This window comes from Felis catus, chromosome D1 (genome assembly GCF_018350175.1).
Source record: "Felis catus isolate Fca126 chromosome D1, F.catus_Fca126_mat1.0, whole genome shotgun sequence".
Taxonomy (NCBI): Eukaryota; Metazoa; Chordata; class Mammalia; order Carnivora; family Felidae; genus Felis; species Felis catus.
Genome location: NC_058377.1, coordinates 17,923,681 through 17,932,620, shown reverse-complemented (window position 1 = coordinate 17,932,620; position 8,940 = coordinate 17,923,681). Strand labels below are relative to the sequence as shown.

At 52.1% G+C, this 8,940-nt stretch overlaps 1 long non-coding RNA gene across 1 annotated transcript; it reads right to left on the bottom strand.

Moving 5' to 3' along the window:
• Nucleotides 1–1,674: 1,674 nt before the first annotated feature.
• Nucleotides 1,675–8,561, bottom strand: LOC123380367. The gene is made up of 2 exons (XR_006586043.1): nucleotides 2,924–8,561; nucleotides 1,675–1,877 (listed from the first exon to the last, which is right to left on the bottom strand). It is a non-coding gene; the product is annotated as an uncharacterized LOC123380367 (long non-coding RNA).
• Between the last annotated feature and the right edge of the window lie 379 nt (nucleotides 8,562–8,940).

The window sequence follows — 8,940 nt, the reverse complement described above, 5'->3', positions numbered from 1 at the left end:
GAGGCATGGAGCTCAGAGCTGTCCCCTCCATCATGCCTGCAGCCACAAGCCACGGAGCAGGAACAGGCCCTACCACCAAGTCCAAACATGGACTCTCCAGCGTCTGGTCCAGAGAAAGAAAAAAATAATGGAAGATAATGGCCAGTTATGAGGCTGTGGAAAAACTACCAAAGGGAGGTGCTGTTTTCTCATTCTCTGCACGTTACAAAAAGAAAAGAAAAGAAACACCTGTCTGGCACAGCCTTGGTGACATCCTGTCCAGATACAGAGGGTCCATAAGGCCCCCTTCTCCAAGCCCTTAGTTTGCAGGACCAGGAATCGAGAAACAGCCTTCTGAAGAACATTACCCTTTACGGGAGATCGCAAAATGGTCACAGCTTTCCCACTGCTGGACGCATGCCCTTCGTCATGGGGCTCCCTGGCCCTTCCAGTTAAGAGGCGTCTCTTCTCCACCTCTTGAATCTGAGCATGGACGTGTGACCTCCTTTGGCCAACCAGATATGAGCTGACATAAAATAACAGAAGCTCTAAAAGTGGTTGTCCATTAGGATGTCCCTCTTCTGCTCCGAGGAACCTTCTACTGCCTCATGAACGAGTAAATATAGGGTTCACACTGACAGTTACGGGCAAAGAGGAAGGATGGATATCTGTACCGATGTCTCTGTCTACATCCACCTATAATATATATGGAAAAAGAGGCCTAGAATAGCCTTTTGGGAAAGGGGGAGACCCTACAGTGTTTGCCCCAGCAGAGACCGAGTGAGGCCATCCCAGACCCTGCCTTAGTCAAGTCAGTCCACACCCAAAGAACAACTGTGCTAACACAGAGCTGTGAAAAACAATAATGTTTGCTTGTTTTTTAGTGTTTGTTCATTTTTTGAGAGAGAGAGCATGAGCAAGGGAGGGGCAGAGAGAGTTGGGGAGACAGAGGATCCGAAGCAGGCCCTGAGCGGACAGCACAGAGCCCGACACGGGGCTCGAACTCACGAACCGTGAGATCGTGACCCGAGCTGAAGTCGGACGCTCAACCCACCGAGCCTCCCAGGCACCCCATGTTTGTTGCATTAAGCCACTAAATTGGGGGGAGGTTTGTTACACAGCGGACCTTAACCACCACGCTTTGCCATCCACTCTTCAGAAAAAGAATTGGTTGGTTCCCTCAGGGTTAAGGCGGACCGGACCAAGCAGGCCAGGAAGTGTCCGGGAGCCAGTGAGGAAAGACCATAAAGTCAGCACCAGAAGGCTGAATTCAAACTACCATTCTGCCACCTGCTAGCTGTGTGTGGCCTCAGGCCTCCGAGCTTCTCACCCTCACAATAGGGCTGGCAACCTCTTGCAAAATGTCGTTGTGAGAAGGAAATGACAGAATGGATGGGAAAACCCTGGACAACACAGCAAACGCTCCATAAGTCCTCGTCTCCTTTGTACTCAGCCACACTAGACGGCCAAGGCGTCCTTCCACCTTGATGCACACAAGAGTAGCAGGCACAGGTCCCTCTTAGGACCCACGCTCCCTGACCTCAGATCAGCTTAAACCGCAGGGCCACACAGGGGCAGGAGGGAATCTGTCGCCAAGACAGCCACTTGGATCAGTCGCTGAGGCGCTTGGTTTTTAATCTCTTTGGAGGAAAGAGACGTTTCATCCAACATTCACTGCATCAGCAACTCTGTAAGTAAAATGCAGAAAACACAATGTCTTTATTCATTCCATCAAGCGGTAATTAGGGCCCAGAATAGGAATCTTCGTCGGCAGGCACTCGGGCTCCTAAAAGCCAAGCAGGTTTCTAATTGGGCTACAGCACGACTTTGGGGGCATCGCACGGAGGCCGCTGAGGAGGGACTCATCCAGAGCCGCAATTTCCCTTTTCCTCTCGTACCTGAGGAGAAAAAAATTAGCATGCTGCACTGTACCAGGAAATTAGACAAAGTGGGAGCCGCACCAAATAGGCAAAACACACACAGCCCACAACCTGGAGGACCCCCGCAGATCCCTTAATGTAAAATGTTGGCAAGGCGCTCGGCTGAGGCAGCCAAGTACGACGGAGAGGCAATTTGATTTTTGTTGTTTAAAAAGAAGCAGCGAAAGAAATTGCCTTCACATTACACCGAGACTCTGCTGTCCGCCATGGGGTTCAGCTGAGGGAGTTGGAGGGCTGAGGCAAGAGCAGGGGAGAGGGCAACACCTGTTGGGTAGAGCCAGCCAAGAAGGGGATGAGCAAGGAGGGATCTAGCAATCACGGAGCTCCCAGAGTGCTTTGCATGCTTCAGCATCCCCCTGAGTCCTCTCAAGAACCCCACTTGGGAAGCATCATCACCCTGTCACAGCGGGAGGGGCTTTGCACCCTGTCACCCAGCAGCTAAGGAGCAGAACCAGATTGGAACCCAGGAGGAAAGAGGTCAGCCTTCCAAGGTGAATGGAGATGCTTCTGGCGACCAGGGACTGTAGGAACAAAGTCACCTGAGGCTGGACTGGCGTGGGGCTGGTGTGTTCTCAGCTGTGTGAGAGTAGTCCCTGACCAAGCCAAGGTCCTGAAGCAACTGCCACCCCCCCCACCCCCCACCCTCCGATGCCCCGTCCCAGTATTTACACATAAAGAAGCACCAGGTGAGGAGGAAACTGGATGGAACACATGTCTAGCTGCTGAAGCCCCTTTTCAGACTCCACCCCCCCATCCACTTACCTCCCTACCCTGGCCCCTTCTTCTATACATTCTATAGACACAGATACCCAGACATAAACAAAGATACATAAATACAGATATTCATCCTTCCTCTTTGGAAATAACTTTGTGGGCTGGAATCCTACTCCGGCTGTTTCCCTACTTCATCTCTGAAGCTCTCCCTGGCTCCCCATATCCTACTATCCAGGCATAATTCACCGTTCCCTCATCCGTGTCCCCACAGCCCCTTTGCCCACACTCACCACATTGTCTTATGTCTACTGGTTACCAGGGTGGTAACCAGTAAGGGCTCTGTTGGGTCAGAACAACATCCTGGAAGAACATGGTCTGGGGAGGGAAGCTCTGGGAAGAGGTTGCATCTCAGCCAAGACCTACGGAAGTGTTGGGAGTATCCGTGAGAAGAAGAAAGATCTGTGCCAGGCACATGCAGAGGTCTAGAGAGAAAGAGACTAGAGAACATTCTAGAAACTATAATATCATAGGGCAGTACAGCTAGGGTACAAAGTGTGAGATGTCACTGAGTAGCAGAAGACAAAGGTGGGAGAATTAGCATGGATCAGACTGTTCTTCCATTCACGCGATCAGTGAACACAGGAGCTGAGGACCTTCTCTCCGTGATGTACTGTACATGGCGGCTGGGCCAAAGTAGCATACAAGAGACACGGTCTCCGCCCGTATGGAGCTCACAGTCTAGACGGGAAGAAAAGAGTAAAACACAAGAAATACTATCAAAATGTGCTAGAGGCTACCAACGAAACTCATCAGAGCAGAGACAAAGAAACAACAGGGGCAGGAAAATCTGGATGGGGAGGCAACGTGGGACCCAACGCGCTGGCCACGACCAGGTAGAGAGGATCCAAACAGAGGGGACAGTATGTGCAAACCTGCTGGGGCAGGAAAGAGCGTGGCCTGCCCAAGGGCTGACACAGCTAGTGGAGGAAGAGTATCAGTGAGGATGGGTTCAGTTGTAAGCAACAGAAAGCCTTCCGAAAAGTGGCCGGAACCGTAAAGACATGTATTATCCCACTCAAGAGGAGACTGTTGATTACAGGCTGGATTCTGCAGTTTAATCATGTCTTCGAGGACCTGCTCCCCCATCTGTACCCCTTCGGCACTGGCAGCGTCTCGCCTCATGGTGTCCAGGACCACATCCTCACCCAGCATCTGAGAAGCAGGAAGGGTGCCATGGAGGCAACAACTCCATGCACAAATCTCCCGCCTTTCCTACAAGCTGCCGGTAGACATTTCCCTGAGTCCCAAGGCACAGAACCAATCACACACCCGCCATGAAACCAATCACTGGCACTGAAGTCATGGCCTTACCATGATCCCCCTCCTGGCACGGAGGTGGAGGGAAGGGCTCATCTCCCCTGAAAATACCACCACCACTTTCGTGGAAAAAATCCCCTCTGTGTGAACACAATCAGGCTTCTGCTCCAATGGAAGAGGGGAGGAAAGAGGAAATGGCTGTTTGGAGGACAACCAAATCAAGAAGAGGGCACAAGCTGAGGCTGGATAATTACAAGGATGGGCCAGATCATACAGAGCCTCATAAGGCACAGCAAGGAGTCGGGATTTTATTCATTATCCTTAAAACCACTGAAGGGTTTTAAGCAGAGGAGTAACATGAAATGGCCTATGTTTTTAAAATGCCGTGCTAAGGGAAGGACAGGAAGCAAACGCGGAAGTAGAGAGACCAAGGAGGAGGCTACTGTCCTAGGTCAGGAAAGAACATGGTGGCCTGGACTGATGGGTGGTAGGGGAGATGGCATAAATTCGAGACACATGCGGGAGGTACCCCGGCTGGACGTGACGGGATAGGAGATGGGAGGTGAGAGATGGGAGAAGTCAGAGATGACACCCATGTTTCTGGCATTGCAAACTGCTGGACGCCATTTCGTGAGACAGGGGACGATTGAAGGAGAAACAGATTTGGGGAAAGAAATCAAGCATTTGGGTTGTTGGGGGATTATATATATATATACACACACACACACACACACACACACACACACATTTGCGATACCTGTAGGACATTTGAATGAGAAATCCAAGGACACGGAAGGAACTGCAAGATCAGAGCTCAAGAGAGGAATCTGGAAGTCATCTGTATAGATGGTATTTAGTGCCTGGGAACAGGTGTGCTCACCTAGCAAGAACAGCGCAGAAGCGATATCTAGACAAGAGGAAAGGAGGAACAAGCACAAGGGGGGGGTGGGAAGGGAGCCAGGGGAGTGCAGTGTCCAGAGCCTGGAAAAAGTGTCTCCAAGCAGAAGAGGGTGCCGAATGCTGTTGAGAAGCCAAGATGAGCAAAGGGTCCGTGGGAGGACCGGGCCACATGAAAGCTACCGGTGACCTGCCCAGGGGGGAGGGGAGGTGGGGACAGAGGTCAGACTGAAGCGGGCAGGAGAGTGACTGGGAGGTGAGGGAGCTGGGCCCAGTGTGCCAACGACTCCGCTCATGGCCAGGAAGAGGGGCAGAGCTGGAGCAGGCTCTGGTCCGCATCCTCTGCGGAGAGATGCTGGGCTCGGCCTGAGGGGGGGGTGGGAGGGGAGCAGGGAGGTCCGAAGTGAGAGAAGGTAAGCAAGGGAGCCTTGGGCAGCAGAGCGGGAATCTACTAGAGAAGCAGGAGACTACAGGAAAATCTTCTAAGGTCAGGAACTGAACCCTGATTTTCAGCGGGGTATTCCCACCCCTAAGAGCCTCCAGGGGATGTAGCGCTGAGGGGGGGATCAATCGGGAAAGTAGCGCAGGGTCCATCATTAAAGAAAAACAGGTACATTTCTGTAGGAATCCCCGGCAACCATCTCTAAAAGGGTGAGTGCGGCCATGTTTTGGCGAGCCAGACAGCATGTCCCCAAGGGCTTACGCACAATCTCTGAGATGCTTCATTTCTGAAGAATCTGTAATTGGCACTGGTTCTTCAGCTCGAACATAAAGTTTTTCGGTCCCTAAAGCCTCTCTGTCAAGTACTTAATGACCTGTAAACCAGTTACATAAACTAACAGAGCTCCAATTTTAAGGAACCTAGCAGCAAATCCTTCTGTAAAGTGACTTTTTTTTTTTTTTTGATGATGCAAACGGCCTTGACCTAGTGGGTTTTCCTAAAGAGGGGCCCACCTGCATTCCTGGAGCTCTGCGGTCAGAGCAAGCACAGGTGGTTTGTACCGACATCTTGTATTTCCTAGGACACTGACACGCATCTGCTCAAATTAATTACTCTTCCAAGATCTCTCCCCTGACTCATCTGATGGGAACACGAGCTCCTGTGCCGGCAAACACAGATGAGGAGGGGGAGCTCGAAGGGGGGCCCGGAACAAGGACCGTGCAACTCAGCAAAGCGGAAGTATCAGCACTTCCCTGGCACCAAAAACATTGGTCTGTGAGCATCAATCCAGAGCCTCAAACAAACACCAGAGCCCCCGGACAAAGACAGGGGACAGCTGTGTGTGACTGCCCTGACCTAGGGAAGTTTCCGAGGAGAGGCGGCAGTAGAGGGGAGGGTGGGAAGGGCAGAAGGGAGCAGGGGCGCACCCTGAGGCATCTGGGGTTCACCTTTCCAACACGCTGTTAGGCTAAACTGACGACATGAGAACTCTGGCTACGATGAGAAGACCTCAGGAGGAGGAGTGTGAAGTGACATGGAATTGCACAGACTCGTTCAGGGAAGGCGGCTGTAGGATGGCCCTGGTGACGGATTCGCTCCCCTGCCAAGCAGGGGCACCGTCATGCCCAGGCCCGCCCGCCAGAGGCCGGCTGTAGGCCTGGGAAGAGGGGTGAGACAGCCCAGTCCCCAGATAGGGCCAGATCCTTCCACGTGGGGTGATTTGCCTCTGTTTACCCCTCCAGACCAGAAGGAAGTGACTGTCTCAAGCCTCAGTTCAAGAACAGCCTCCAGAAAGCCAAGGAAGGGAGGGAGCCGAGGACTAGTTAAGGCAAGACCCTTAAAAGTCCCTCAACCTCTCAACACCAATAAAGATGGCCCTACCCATCTCAGGGGCTGCTGAGAGAATCAACAATGGGTGTGAATCACTTAGCAGGTGCCTGGCATTAGTCAGTGTGCCACAAATGAAGGTTAGGTGGGGCCTGGAGAAAGGGACCCTGTGGCACAGGCCGCCTCCTAAGGGCCTAAGATCCCACTGACATGGGTCACTCGCTCAAGCATGAGTCCCTGTAAGGTCGGATTTGGAGTTCCCAAGAAGACACCCAAATCCAAATCAAGGGAAGGAACAAAGCATATCTATGCACCCACTTATGACTCCACAATCGCACTGAGTCCCAATTACATCTCAGGCCCTGTGCACAGCCTAGAGGTACAGCAGCGCGGGAGACAACAGGCCAGCAGCAGGTGGCTGGAGAGCAGGGTGCAGGGGATTAATAACTAAGAATTCGTCTGGGACCACAGACCCAGGCCACCAGGCTGATACGCAAAGCCAAGTGTTTGTTCCAGGTAGGACGTCAGGGCCTGCGTGACAGTTTCACTCTATTGCCCTAGGAAAGACCGAGTCAGAGGCCGCGAGGAAATGTCCTGCTCAGGCAGGATGAACTCAAGAAGTGAGGCACAAGGGCCTGGGGGGAAGGGCGGGGCAGCTGAGAGGAAGCAGAGGGAGCGTCAGGGGCAGGTGCTGGGGTGGAGGTGAAAACACTAAAGAGAAAGAAGAAAAAGCCAAGGTACTGAGACCTCCAGGTATGTATGTACCTCTACCTATGCACGTACCTCATACATAGGTATGTCCTTGAATTGGCAAGATGCACCAGTAAGAAAGACCAGGGTCCCAGGACTAACTCTGCCCCTGCTTGAGGTAGTGACCCTGTGACCCTTACCTCCCTCTCTGGCCTCAAGGGTTTGGGTCGCATGACCTTTAAGGCCCTTTCCTGGTCTGGCCTTCTGGGAGCGAAGGAGAAAGAAGCCTTTACACGGGAAAATGCCAGCTGCCAAGGCAGGGCTGTGCATGGGTCCCCCCGGCCCTTTTGGCTATCAATACCTTTTAAATATACATTAAAAGAGACAAATGTGCTCTGCCCTGCGGAGGACAGCCTTTATCATGGACAGACGGGCAATGCAGGCAGGGGGTGGTGAGAGGCCCAAGGGGATCCTCTACGGGAAGGGTCATGTTTTGTTGCCTGAGTCCCCCCCACCGGCAGGCACAGAGTGCAAACAGGAAATGCTCCCAAAGCTAAAGGGTCAAAGGCTCAGTGTCTTTGTGCATTCTCCCAACACTCTGAGCTCTGCCCTCCAGCCCAGTAGTGTCATCTTATTCAAGAGGCCCAGTAGAACGAAACATGGGTAACCAACACGGAGGAGGTTCCAGTGGCTGAGCCAAGAGGAGTTCCTGACACTATCTTGGGCCAAAAGTAGGAGCCTCCAAACTGTCAAGCCTTCCCAAGGCAGGTCTTCACCATTCAGAAGGTGGCCAGGGTAGGATGTTGACCTCTGCTAGGAAGAGGCCTACAGCCTGCAAGCTGTCTTGTTTGGCCTGGGCAATGAGTTAAAATTACAAAGTAGAATGGCTCTCCAGACCAGCAGCATCAGAATTACCGGGAGCATCAGAATTATTCATCAGAATTCCTGACTCTCTACTGATTCAGAAACTCTGGGGGTGGGACCCAGCAATCTGTGTTTTCACTAGCTCTCCACATGATGCAGATGCCCGGTAAAACTTGAGAACCACTTAGCTAGTATAACTAGATAGGGGTCATTCTTGGGCCCAATACAAGCTGTTGAACAACTGCCTTCCACTTGGCCTGCTTGTGACATTTATGTTACCAGCCAGCCGGGTGCCATACTGCATCTGACTTTGGTGACCCTTGGCAGAGAAGGTAGTTCCAAACTGAGCAAAAGCTCTTGATGACGAAAGAACTGGGGGGGGGGGGGGGAATCTTCGATGAATGAAAGGGTAAACAAACGGGGTATGCACACACAATGGAATATTGTTCAGCTTTTAAAAAGGTGGAGCGTGGGGCACCTGGGTGGCTCAGTCGGTTAAGTGTCCTACTTCAGCTCTGGTCATGATCTCACGGCTTGTGAGTTCGAGCCCCACGCCAGGTTCTGTGCTGACAGTTCAGAGCCTGGAGCCTGCTTCAGATTCTGTGTCTCCCTCTCTCTCTGCCCCGCCCACACTTGTGCTCTGTCTCTCTCTCTCTCTCTCTCTCTTAAAAATAAATAAAAACATTTAATGAAAAGGTAGAGCTTGAAGACATTAAGCTAAGTGAAATAAGCCAGATACAAAAGGACAAATATTCTGGGGTGCCTGGGTGG